Raw genomic sequence first — 15,157 nt, forward strand, 5'->3', positions numbered from 1 at the left:
AAAAAAATCTTTTTCTATATCAATGACTGTCATATTTGTTCAAACTTTAGAGGCTGGCTCTGCCTATAATGTTGATCACATGGGAGTTTGAGGATTACCTTCTTTCTGTTCTCTTATCTCATATGCTGATTGTTCTAGATGTTTATTCTATACATTCTGAGGCCCATAGAGAGATTAATTGAAATCAAACGAGAATCAAGGAAGATGGCAAGAGATCCATGGCTAGTGTCTCGTCCATTCTCTCTTCACCTTTCTCCCTTTTATTTAATTTTTATTTTCACATAACCAATACAAAAAATCATACTTGAAGGATGTTCCATAACATTGTTTGTAAAATCTCTACTATGTCCGAATAAACGTACAAGTATGGTATACAAAAATCAACTGTGTAATGTCAAGATCGCATATGATTAAGATCTAAATGCTAAATAATAAGACAAGAAGGTGGCTTTAATATCACAAGCAAAATATTTTTGTGTAGCAACCATGATTGTTCAAGTATTTGATCAGAGTTTCTCACTCTCTATGCAAACCCACAAGAAAACCGTAAGAGTAAAGAGTCTTTTAAATTATGCCTTCATAAAATCCATAAAACCAATGGAATATCACAGGCTTGAATAAGCTAGGCTAGGGACCCTTATTAGATAACCAAAACCTTGTTAGCTTCCTTCAAGAAATCTATCTTAGTCATAAATAGAGATAATGGGTAGTTATCATAACCTACCACCCATAATTATATGACAAAAAAAAAATGTATGCGGGCCACATTACGTCTCATGGAGACATGTCCAACATATCAACACCAAATTAGTTTGACATTAATAAGCATCAGATATCAACTAATTAAATTGTATCATGGTGGGACTTCTTAAATATTAGGTGTATGCTATCTAATTATTTGGTTCAACAACACCCTATGTATGTCTAGCTACGCGGCTCCGAGGAAATGCACAAGGCAATTTAGAAAGGCTAACCATTAAAATGCAACTATATACTTTCCCTTTTTTATTATTCTAATAAAAATTAGTGAAGCACCCCATGATGCAAGGGGGAGGTTAAAATCTTTGGTACTAAATTATAAAATTTAAATTAAATAAAATATAAATTGGTAACAAAAATAAATAATTCACAAATTAAACCCATTAAATAAAATATATTACATAATAATAACAAAAATAATTATTTTAGTAACTAAAAAGTAAAATAAAAACTCTATAAAATTATGGTATAGTACAAAGTATTCTATACAATTAGAATTTTTGTGAAGTATCTTACATGATTGATGTTGTGTTTATTAGTAGTTTCAGCATCAAAAAAGTTTGACATAGGACATGCATATATTTTGAATTGAGTAGTAGGACCTAATTGGTTGCAGAGTAAGTCCTCCTAAATGGGGAGATATTCTTGTAAAATACCAAAAAAGGCCATGAAATAGAAACCTATGCCATGTGGAGGTATAAGTAGGCTTGCATAGTATAATTCTGTTCCGCCACTTTGCTAGAATAGATTTGTACTGAGGAATAGCTTGTCTTTATTTCCTCCAATTTATACAATTTTGCTCTTATCCACTCTATAAACATATAGAAAGTGGTAGAGCAAGTTTATTTTTGTAATAAAAATCTAAAATATCTTCTATTCCATCGAGCATATCTATTACTCAACAATAAAAGGATATTCCTTCCAAAATTTATTGTGCTACCCAACACCACCATAATGCTTAATGGCAACTTGACAACAACATGAATGGCTAAAATTGATAAATAGATCATCATCATTATCAAAAAAGACTCTACACGGGCCTTCTTAGTCAAATCTACCTCAATGCATGAAGAAAGAATCCTTGTTAAATTCCTTGATTATTGTATCCAACAACCTTCATTGTATCTAATAACCCTTAGCCCTATGATTAATTTCCTAATACCTAACATTGGAACCTATTATACTCATGTGGTGCACCCAATCAGTTCAAAAGGCTACAGATGCTAGGCAAACATTAGAAATGGAGATGTTGAATAAATAGCCTTCATTGAATTGTTGAGTGCTACTTATATATTTCTGATGGTTAAACATATGAATGGTGGTGAGACTACTTCCATCATGTTGCAGAGAAGCAATAAATTAAGATAATATAAACTTGAAAGATAAACCAATCCTATCATAAGAAATAAAATTTTTCTAATCAAATTATGACTTTGGAACAATTTGGTATATAGGAGAAATCAGTACTATGATCCTTCATTTTAACACTCTAAATATCAATTGATATTACAAAATTGATAAATTTTTATATATTCAGCAGTAAAATACAATCAAACTTCTGTCATCATAATAGGAAAGGCAAAATGATGTGTGAAGGTACGGGTTTATAAATTTCACTTTGATCCATTTGCTAATTTTTTCACTTCAAAGCAAGGTCATTGCTGATATATTCATTGCTATTTTGCTTTGATCCAAGTTACCACTAATAATTTAACTTGATTATTCAACATATATTAATGCACTTATATGTAACACGCTTCTTTTATCTCTTACTAGTCTTGAAGATCTATCAAAAGTTGTGTTAAAAAAAAAAGGATTTTCATTCTCGTATATTATTGGCATTTAAGAAATCATCTAAGATTAAAGAACCTAAGCAAATTATATCATAAGAGTGAAATTTCTGTAATGGAACCCAAGCCTCTATTGCATGATATCATTCAAATGAATGCCTCCGAACAAGCTGATTGGCTTACACTTGCAACTTAAGCTTCGCACAGCTCAAGTTACAGAACGTGAAAGAGCCCCTAATGTGACATGACAACAATCTAATTAACAAAAATATAGGATAATACCTTTTCGACTATTATTTAAACCATGCTTGCCTTTGATTTTATAATAATTCTCTCGTTTAATCAAAGCTTATATACATCATTTCTCTCTTCCTTAAAAAATTCTTCCTCCCACATTGTAGTTTTTTGCTTTCTAATTAAGCTTACCCTCACGATTAATCTTATTAAGTAGATTTGACAAGATAAAAAGCTTTTGTTTTAATTGTAAAACCATGGGATCATACTTTTACCATTTTTTAAAATTTGCTTCACTTTCATTTAGCAATTATATGTTAATATTTTGAAACTCTTTTTTGAAGGTGTATCTTCTACCATGGGATCATACTTAATTCTTTTATCTCCCTTCTATATGGTAAGAATTTTTACTTATAGTTATTCGTATAGTCTTTTTATATCTAATACCAAATACAAAAATTAACAATTTCAAAATCAAAGAATATTCTCCTTTGGTTCCATTTCTTAATTTTTATGCCAATAATACTCCATCTATTTATTTAGAAAATGTGTTAATTAACCTTTTATCACCATTAACTATCACGCATGTTTTCTTCTCCTTTCCAAATTAGATCAAATGTTTTCATAAAACTCCCAAATAAATTATTCTATCTATTTCTCTAATTTTACTTTCAAACTAGAAGGGTGCGATCTCCATTTTGAATCATTGCATATTTATGCAACATTTGCACCATGTTTCTTAAAAAAATTGACCCAAATATATTGAATTCTGAAATTCAAATCGATACCACTCTCGCATTCTCTTCTCCTTTTCTTCAAACATGTAGTGCATATGTCTAACACACCATACAATGGTGGACATGCTTTAAAATTGAATATAGTAATTGTAATAATTCTTTTGGTAAGGAGGGAAAAAGGGATTGACCAAAACTTTGGGAAGACATGTATTAAGATTTTTACAGCATATATCCACTTCAGCTAACTAGGCCATTATTTGGCTTCATAAACATGGATACGTGGCGTCCGTCCTTGTGAGAGAAACTTGAACGGTCGGAATGATGGACACAACGCGAACTCAAGCACACTAGGATTCCCAATAGAATGTTCACGCTCCGCTCCAAGGAGCTTACAACTAATAGCAGCAAAGCAACGCTATCCAGTCGCGCTCCCCTCGCACCCACCCCTTGGGTTCCTAGGTTTTGGCCATTCTCCAGCAACCGGTGCCGTCCGCCACCGCGATGAGCCAATTGGCCGGGCGGTGCTCCCCGATTCTCGGTGGAGGACCCTCCGTGAACGGCCCGAGGAGGGCAGAGATTCGTCCCCAAAGCAGAAGGGATCTCGCCCACTTTCGTTCGTCGCGCTTATGGAGAGCCATGGCCTTCAGAGAACCCTTTAAAGGTACTACTCTCTTTGATCCGAAACGCTTGCATTTCCTCAGTGTAAGTCAGAGAAACGATATAAGGCACATTGGCGAGTCATAGTTTCATTGATGGTTAACTCTTTGGAAAATGAATTATATTTAACTAGACACATGCTTTTATAGCAGCTGGATCCATATTAGCCGAACAAATATCCTCTGATGCGCATATGGAGCGGTGTTTCTTTTTTGCCGCGTATTCTATCGCATCCATCTTAAAGTGGAAATCAAAGAATTAAAATGGGACAGGACTCCTACTAACGGAGTCCGTACCACGAGATTTTGAAAAAAAGAAAAGAAAATATATAAAGCATCATTCGTGAGGCTGTTCGCCCTTGTCCCTCTCTTATTCCTCATCAAGCCATCCTTCCCTCTCCGTTCGTTCCTTCCTCTTCCTCCTCGAATCTCCTTTTTTCCTTCTTTGAAATATGGAATCCCTTCCTTCCCATGACCATAAACTGTGTTCATCAGCACATAGGATATGATTAGGTAATACACATCTAGTAAATTTGTCATCGAATGACCCATATGCACCTCTAGACAGATTGATATATAGTTTTCAGAATATCGTGTTCACTAGCACATATTACATATCGAGGTGATATATACTTGATAACTGTCTGATATATACTGTAAGCTTTTTAGATATATAGCTAGCAGAGATCCTGTATACACCGCCAAACAAATCAATACATATGCGGATAAATTAATATCCATTTTTCAATAATCATATTCACCAGTACAAGCACATGTTTAGATGATACATACTTGATGGATTTCTGATATATACTTTAAGCTTCTTGAATACATACTTCGTAGTGATCTAATACACACCTCTAGACAAATCGATACACGTTTAGGTAAATTGATACATAGTTTTTAGAATATTGTGTCTATCAGTACACAATAGATATCTAGATGATACACACTCAACGTGTTTCTGATACATATTTTAAGCTATCAAAATTTTGGTAGTGACCTAATGCCCAGTAGTGGCCTAATATATATGTCCAAGCAAATGGATATACCTAGTAGTGATCTAATACATACGTCCAGATAAATCGATATATAACTTGTAAAATATATTCAACAATGATCTAATATATATGTTCAAAAAAATTGATATATAGTTTGTAAAATATAGTGTTCACCAATATGCAGTCCGTGGCCATGTGATACACACTTGGCAGGGATGCCTTTATAAGGAAGAAGATTCAGAGGAGGAGAAAGGGACTCATGCAGGAGAAAGAAGGTCTCATCGACGAATGGAGAGGGAAAGATGGTTTGACGAGGAAGAAGAGGGGGATATGGGTGAACGACTTCGTGGACAATGCTTCGCGTATTCCTCCCTCCTTTTTTTAAGCCATGGGATGAATGGACTCTATTAATAGAAGGAGTCCTATCCCACTTTGACTTTTTGGTTTCCATATTGAGATGGATGTGATAGGATACATGGTAAAATAGGAAGACCGCTTTATACGATCACCTCTGGGGCATGCACCAGAGGATTTTTGTTCATATTAGCCCGTTTAAATGTACCGTACCATGGGACACCACTTTAAGCTATAAGTTTCTATATCTTGAAATGGTTAGTTTTGATAGTCCTCCAATGGCTTTTGACATTCGATTTGATTACTGATGGAACCTGTTGTTCACAACTGCCATTGCAACTACAAATGCAGGCTTTCCAAAATGTCTATGAACTTTAAGGCCCAAACTTTGCTAACCAGAAAAATGAATAAGAAACTAATTAATTGCCGAAGCCTGATGCAAGTTGAGAGTACCCTTTTTACCTGTCCTTGCAATGTCCTGTAAAATGCAAACATGAGTATGTGCTACCTTTAGAATTAGCATGATAAGTATAACTAACTGGTTAAGAGTTTCTGATAAGATATGCATGGCAGATTTTTTTTTACTACAATTAGAAGACGTCAACAAAATGTTTATGTACACTATGACAGAGATTTGTACAAAAGAGATAACCTTAATGTTTCCATATGCAAAGGTTCCTACAAGTAGAAGACATCATTTTAATTTGTACATATGCAAATTTTAGAAACTATAGAAACAATGACAAAAGTGTAAACTGAGACATGCATTCCACATATTACTTGTGATCAAATATCTTATATTTGCCCATTTTCTGCTCTTTTCTCATTGTTGTCTCTGTTATCTGGGTTGAACATAACCTTGGAAACATTCTTCTTCTTTAATGATTTTTAATCTAATATTTCATCACCTTCAGATTTTCTCCTATCAGATCATTGTGTATGATACGAACATGAACTTATCAACATTTTCATTGAGTGGGAAGTGAGATGCAGAAGACAAAACCTTCAATACTGCAAACACAAACTCTACTTCGGTCCACATGATAAGCGCTGGAATTGAACCACACAGTTGCTAGGGTCATTAAGTCTGAAGTCCTTCAAATTGTAGCAAACTCCATGATGAGGAGCATAATTTGGGCACAGTCATGTCCCAGACGACTACCAAGCAATACTTTCCTATAGTCAAAGTTCTAAAAGACAATAGGCAGTAGATGAGCTGCAAAAATGGTACCTAGAGCCTAGGTTCTGGGTCTATGTGCCGGCTGTGCCTATGTTTCAGCCAGCCAAAAATAATAAATTCAAAAAATAATAACTGGAAGGAGAAATCCCTATTTATTGCAACTTCCCTTCAAATATTTCTCCTTTCACTCTGTGGAAGGATTAAAGTAATACATGCTGTAATTACTATAATTCATGTACTTATAGATTCATCCTCAACTTTGTGGTTGGTACCCATTGCTGTCAATAGTTTATGGATTCTATTGTTTAGCAACTTGTCAGAGTTAATGAAAAGAGAGGATGGTCACCAACAGGCCGTAGTTTCTTCGAGTTGTAGTAAAGTTCATATCATATAGAAGAGATTGTGCATCCGTCTTTACATTACAAGTTCAATTAATAGTGTATTACACTATTATATAATTCGATAGTTAAAGGAGACATCTCAATTTTTAACATACATGTTATCACAAGGGAGACATTTTAAATTTTAACATACATGTTATCAGAAGGTTGATGCTACAAGCCTTTAAATATAGATGATAAAATAATTTATGTTCAAGGGATTGCATAACTTTCTCTACCTTATTATTAAAACAGCAAAAATATTATATAATGTTGATGTCTTTCTTTCATTTTCAAAATAACATTGACAACTTAACTTCCAGTTTTGGTTTGCCTACCATTTACAATTGGGGCGTGTTGACCAAAAATGTTATTTCTCAGTACTCTGCTTTGCTGACCAGTTCCTAAGTTTGTAAAAAACAGGTATGAAATGTGTATAGGACATGCATAACTGTGTGCAAAACATGCTACAACTGTGTATGATATACATTCCAAGGGCTAAAAGTTAAATGTGACATAACCAACTCCTATTGTCAACTGGTGGTCAAACAAGGAGCCTATATTTAATATGCCTTCTTTATTTTTTTTCCCACCATGTGAGATGTTTAATTGATATATTATCACCTAACCTGATAGCCAAAGCGCATTTCAGCAGACATGTCATGTGAAGAACATTCTTCTTTTTCCCCTTGTTCATGTGAAGTTTGAGTAATAGGTTGCTAGTGAACCTTATAGTTAATGGAGACATTTCAGCAAGACAGATTATGGGCATAACAATTTGACTCTACCAGGTTTTATATAGATACAACAGACAAAAACTTATTATAATCCAAAGTTTGACAACAATTCAAGCTCATAATCTTGCATAAAGAAGCAATAAAAGATATAATGACAACATCGACATATTTAAATCAGAACCAAAGGCTATAGGATGAAATAGTTAATCTTCAAAATCATCCCTGATCCAGTCATAAAACAATCACATAAGGTATTAAAAGAAAAAAGAAAATGAAACAAAGAGAACATAGCACTCTTGAACCACTCATGCTGCAAGGGTTGAAAAAGAGAAAGGGGGCGATGGAGGAGGGATGTTGTGTGCTGGTGCTGTGCTAGTGCTCGTTATACATCAGCATGCTATAGGCACTCAACCAGTTTCGCTTTGGATTATCCTTTTTATATATTAAAACTATCCTAAATTTCTTTCTAAGGCTTTTAAATTAGTCTTACGCAGAAGAAAAGAATTCAAATAAAGAAATAGCATTCTGAAATAAAAAAATGAAGATATTTTTGTGTGATGATTAATACTGTTTAATGTAAGATGGCATGATATTACACAATAACAGAACATCTTCATGAGAAAAATGATATTAGATGATAAAGATTACACATTATCATGGCTCGGACATAACATAATGGAAAGTGCCTGTTTTGTGCTTGAGTATCTGTTCATTATTTCACAAATAATACATTAAGCTTTTACAACACCTAATAACATATTAACATCACACCACATAAGTTTAGATACCATTGTTGCATGCATGTTTTATAGTCCTTACCTCAAGAGTCTACCACTTAGCTCCCTTTCCCTCTCAAGAATGAGGCAAAGATTTTTTTTTTTTTTTTTGGGGGGGGGGGGGGTTCTGCCATGCCTCTTGGCTTGGTAATAGTTAATGTCAAGCCATGCGAGAACCTTATTGAACTGGTATAGTTTGACACAGGATGGCACCAAGCAATACCCTGTGATTTGCAGGGCACCGGGGCAGGCCCTTGTGCCATGTACAGTTCCAAGCTTTGAATTGTATGTGCTATCAGCATGGAGGTACCATGTATGGTATTGACAAATGCATGCTGTGATGTATATCCACAATAGAGTGCTCTTTCTTGATTGGTTGCTGCTTATGGAGAGGCAGGCTGCTGCTCGGGAATGGGATGATGCTTTACTCAGTGCTAACTATTGGAAATGCAGGTGGAGTATATTGGAGTAGAGAAAGCTGACACTTTGTGGAGCCTGGATTAGTAAGTAGAGGACAGAGTGGCTGAAGTGGAATGGGAAAGAGGTAGATGAGCAATGAATAAGTGAAGGATAGAGTGGCTGAAGTAGATTAGGAAAGTGGTAAGTGAGCGATGAGTAAGTGAAGGATAGAGTGGCTGAAGTGCAATGGGAAAGTGGGAAGTAAGCAAGGTCACTTCACCCGACTGTTTTAGAAGGTCCATTGACCAATGAAAGTTATGCACCAAAGAATCCCCTTATATGTATACATCTTGTAAAAAATTAATATGATACATGAATTGATAATTATCATAAGATATGTTGTCACGCACATACGCATGCGATACTATATTTTGATGCTGCTATATTTACAATTTAAATTTGTTATGCAGATAAATAGTATTAGTTTTAGTATTTCTTGCTGTGTACTGGGCCATGTTGACTTGACACTGGCATTGGATGTGTAATGCTGTGCCATGGCAGTGCTTCAAATGCACTGCCACGCAACATTGGCACACATCTGTGCCATGTGCTGATTAGACATTAACATGGTATGTGCTGGTATTTTGCTGAGTGGATGAATGGCACCTTAATTATTGGTCTTCTTTAACAATAAGAGTTATGTTTGCACATTGTATCTTCTAGTTGCATTCTAAGTGAAAAGAAAAGTCCTTATTTGCATGACAAGGAGTATATCAGAATAAGCATAACTCAGTTATCTTTTCCAAAGTTTTGGTTAACAAATCTTTGTTAGGAACAATTTCAGCAGCCAGAGATCATTGGGAGAAATTGTTTCTGGATTGTTCAAGGAGATACACTGGCAAATTATCTTTATTCAACAAGACTCCTGTAAGGTTCTTTTGCAGTATTTCATCATCTGGAGTACAAGATAACAGATTTGTTCGGCACACATCTGAAGGTGAAACAGAACCTTCATCATACACATGGCCAGATAACCAGGTCAATATATGTATACATATATATATTTCAAGTGTGAAAATTTTGGATTTTTTCCCGTTACAAAATTGGCTTTTTTGTGTTCCAAATGTAGTTAGACAAATAATGCCATCAACACTTTCACAAATAGTACTTGTTTTCTGTATGATGTCAAATCATAAACTTAATTGCTTGGTGCCGTACTTTGTAAATATATAATTTAAATTTATTATAACTTATCTTTGTCTCAGAGTTTTAAAATTTTGTGATTTATTTAAGTTCTGCATATTAGAAGATGTTTTAAGAATCATCAAACTCCTAATATTAAGCATCCGAATCTTATCTGGTTAGGAAGTCATTTTGATTAGGAAAGTCAATATTTTGAACAAGTTATTTTTGCTGATCTTCTGGCTGACCAATGACCAATGGGTTTGTACATGCCCTTTTGGTATTTTCTCTTGCCTATATGGAGTCTTTAGAAATACTATATATGGAGTCTTTAGAAATACTATATACTTTAGCTTTATACTTTTGCCAAAATGCATTTTTTTTATGTCTTGGTCCACAAGTTCTTGGTAATAAAGCTAAAGTATACAGGCCATATAGGGAAAATTATTAATCAAAATACTAACATGCAAAGATTTAGAATCACAACAATAGTGTATTCAAGTTTGAGAGATATACCTGCGGAAGACATATTGAATACGATTCTTCAACCACCTGGAATAATAGCGGCTGAATCTTCCCTTCCTTGCTCCTCACAAAAGATAGCCGTCAATGGGGCAAGCTATCAATCATATGGAGAGGAGAGGGGGACCTAGCCTTTATATAGGAAACATAAAGGGAGCCTTCCAATTAAAGGCTCCAAAATCCTAATTGGGTTTTCTGGCCTACATACCAAAATTACCACAATAAATAGGACTCAATCCTATACATTCAAGTGGCGCAAGACCCATGAACAAAATGATCACACATCATATTGGGCTTAACCATAGTACCATTCTGAGCCATGCGTCTAACCCGTTTTATAAAACAAAAATACGCAATCAGTGTAAGCCCATATTTTGAAATTATTCTAACATTCTCCCACTTGGGTGAACACGGATTGTCATATTAATTTAAAAAAACTTTATTTTGAAAACGACTCTCGGGTTAGACTACAAAAGTGGCCACACAAATAGCTCAAATGATAATCATCTTGGATACATGATCCGGTCCAACAAGAACATCAACATTGAACATGGAAGTCGTTACACTATTTAATCGATGTAAGACCACTTCATAGCTACAAATACTAACATCCTTATCGACATGGATCCCCATCCTCCAACCAATGTGGTAGTATGTAGTATGAACTTAGCACCAAAATATGATCAAAGGTGTGCTAATTCATATCGGTCCTCATAAATGCTTCAAAAGAAGCCACATGTCTCAAAAGAGACTCACATCTTGTCTTTATGCATTATATCTCGAGATCAAAATGATATCATAGTAAAAGACATATGTGAAATGCATGCTCAAACATAATTATAATTTCTGTGCACAAAATACAAAATTATAAATAGGAAGATAATGTTATTATTATTGGAAGAGGCTATACCCGAAGCATATGGGTTGCCTACGTATCCCGTAAAAAAAAGGGATCAAGCCAAAATGTAGTTTCTTTACATAAATAACTCCCACTAACCAAAACATCAAAGGTTTCCACAATGCCCATATTAGTAATATGTGTCTTAAAAACTTTCGGTGCGAGTCCTTTAGTCAATGGGTCTGCAATCATTGCCTCTGTATTTATATGCTCTATTTTTGACTGCCTTTCTTTAACTTTATCTCTGACCACCAAGTACTTGATGTCTATATGCTTAGAACCATCAGAACTCTTGTTGTTCTTTGAAAAAAAAAATACTGCTGCACTATTATCACAGTAGATGGTAATTGGTCTCGATATAGAATCAACAATTTTCAGTCCAGAAATAAAATTCCTCAACCAAATGGCTTGGACTGTAGCTCCATAACATGCCACAAATTCAGCCTGCATAGTAGAGGAAGCCACTAGAGTTTGCTTAACGCTTTTCTAAGAAATAACACCACCAACCATCATAAAAATATAACCTGAAGTTGACTTCAGATCATCTTGACATCCTGCAAAATCAGAATCTGAGTAGCCTACCACCTCAAGATGATTTGTACGCTGAAAGGTAAGCATATAACCTTCAATCTTTTTTAAATATCTCATAACTTTCTTGGCTGCTTTTCAATGCTCTTGTCCTAGATTCGATTGAAATCTACTAAGGACGCTCACTGCGTAGGCTATGTCATGTCTAGTACAAACTTGAGCATACATCAGGCTCCCTACAGCACTTGCATAGGGTATGTTCTTCAAAGATTCTCTTTCAAGTTTATTTCTTGGACACTGGGCTTTGCTAAACTTATCCCCTTTTACTATATAGGTACATAACTGGGTGCACAGTTTTGCATATTGAACCTTTCTAGGATGTGTCGTATGTATGTCTTCTGTGAAAGGCCCAACAAGCCACGGTCTCTATCACGTTGTATCTCAATTCCAAGTACAAAAGAAGCTTCCCCAAGATCTTTCATTTCAAAATTAGCTGATAATATCTTCTTTGTCTAGTTGAAGTAACCCTAAGTCACTACTGACAAGTAAAATATCATCTACATACAAAACAAGAAAAATGAATTTTCTCCCACTGATCTTGAGATAAATGCATTGGTCCACTGTATTTTCAAACAAATCCAAGAGAAGTCACAATTTCATCAAATTTCAAATACCATTGTCGGGATGCTTGCTTGAGCCCATATATGGATTTGTTCAACTTACACACCAAATTTTTCTTTTCCTCTACGACAAAACCTTCATGTTTCCTCATGTAAACTTCTTTACACAGATATCTATTTAAAAATGCTGTCTCAACATCCTCTTGATGAATGGTCCAAATCATAGTATACTACAAGTGCCATGATAATTCTAAAAGAATCCTTTGATGAAATCGGTGAAAAAGTCTCATTATAGTCGATGCCCTCTCGTCGAGTGAACCCTTTAGCAACCAATGTAGCTTTTTGTCGTTCAACATTCCTTTTTGAGTCTTACTTGGATTTGTAAATCTAATTGCAACCTATGGTCTTAACATGTGGTGAAAGTTCAACAAGTTCCCAAACTCTGTTTTTCTCTATAGGAAGCATTTCATTTTCCATGGCATTCAACCATTTATCTAAGTCAGGCCTTGTTAATGCTTCATTAAAAGAGACAGGATCAATATTATGCCCAATATTAAAATCACTCTCTAGTAAGTAGATAATATAGTCATTAGGCAATGCAGACCTTCTTTCCATTTGTGATCTTCTAACCTGTGGTTCAAAAAACTGACTCAACCACTGTTGGAGGAGGAACGTGAGGCACTTCTTGATGCCCAGGTTCTTCATTAACTGTGGTAATCAGCTGAGAAATAACTCTTTCTTGTACAATGAAAATTGAAACCACAACTTGATTCGATTCTGCAAAAAATTTCTTTAATACAGAACTTCCACTATTACCAATATCATTATCTAGAAACTTTGCTATAATGGACTCAACAATTCTGGTGCCACGATTAGGACAATAGAACTTATAGCCCTTTGATCTATAAATTCTGGTGTGGATTTGGGGTCTAATTTCTTTTCAGTAGGATTATAAATCCTAACCTCAACTGAGCAGCCCCAAACTCTAAAATGGGCTAAACTGGATTTACGACTTGTCCACAATTCAAAACGAGTTTTCTCAACAACTTTACTAGGAGCCCTGTTCAGAATGTACATGGCAGATTTCAATGCTTCACCCTATAAGAATTCTGGCAAATTTGTTCTACTCATCATACTCCTAACCATATCCTTCAGAATCCGATTACGTCTTTTAGAAACACCATTTTGCTCAGGTGTTACTGGCATTGTGTATTGAGGGACTATCCTACATTGCTGTAAAAACTTGCAAAATCACCCGTATTCTGACCGGACTCGTCATACTTACCATAGTATTCACCACCACGGTCAGATCTCACAACTTTAATACTTTTCCCACATTGTTTTTCTACTTTCATTTTAAATATCTTAAATTTCTCAAGAGCAAAGGATTTATCATTAATCAAGCAAACATAACCATAACACGAAAAATCATCAATGAAGGTTATGAAGTATTTGTTCCCACATATAGTAAAAAGTAACGGTCCACTAATATCAGTGTGAGTAAGATCCAAAAGGTCATTGCTCCTAATGGATCTCTTATAGTTTTAGTCATTATTAAGAATGGGCCAATGGGCTTTGACAGAAGGTGCGGTGGGACCACATTTTTTTTTTTCTTTTGCAATTGAGCTTATTCAATGGAGGTCTTCAGTCTGTCTATTTCTTTGCTGGCTTATGGGCCGAGATATTGGGCTGGTGACAAAAGAGATTGGATCCGTTCACAAAACCTTCTAGCTTCTCCTTTTCATTTTTCCTCCATAATTATATTGTTTCATTTAGTCTCTTTTTGCCGTTCAGAGCATGACTAGGCCGAGTGAGCTAATCGTAGTAACTAAAACTTTTGGTAGGCTGTATTTGGGCTGCTTAAGGCTACCATCTTGAGAGCCCAAGGTGATGTATTCATAGATATTTAAAAGAGTGTTGCTTTTCCAACACCGCTCCATTCTTTCATGGGTTTATGTGGGTGATAGGCAAAGCTCCCATTACGCTCTCATATAAGGAAAACCAGAGACATCAGCAGATGCAAACTGAGACACTAGAGGTGGGAAGACGTCAATCCAAATAGTGAGTTGCTCGGCCTATGAACCCAAATTGGCCAGGAGACTTGGCACTTGATTCCCCTCTCAATAATGTGGGTAGTCTGGTCTTCAACCTTAAGACACCAATGATCCAGGCCACAATTGTCGTTAAATCTCCCTCTAACCAGACTTGAATTGCATGTAGATGGTTAATTACATAAACAACGCTGGAGAATGGTTGTATTTTCCATGCGAATCCACTATTGAATGGATCACATCCTGCACAGATCTTAAAGCACTTGAATTGCATGTTAGCTCTTTCTCACTTGACATACTCAGCCTTGTATTCGACAGTGCTCTTAGTTGTTGGTTTTGAAGGCTGCTCCTTC

General features: G+C 35.3%; 1 pseudogene; it reads left to right on the forward strand.

The window, feature by feature from the left end:
- The first annotated feature begins 3,898 nt into the window (after positions 1–3,898).
- Positions 3,899–15,157, forward strand: part of LOC120109189 — a 37,925-nt pseudogene continuing 26,666 nt past the window's right edge.

The sequence above is a fragment of the Phoenix dactylifera genome, unplaced genomic scaffold, assembly GCF_009389715.1.
Source record: "Phoenix dactylifera cultivar Barhee BC4 unplaced genomic scaffold, palm_55x_up_171113_PBpolish2nd_filt_p 001895F, whole genome shotgun sequence".
NCBI lineage: Eukaryota > Viridiplantae > Streptophyta > Magnoliopsida > Arecales > Arecaceae > Phoenix > Phoenix dactylifera.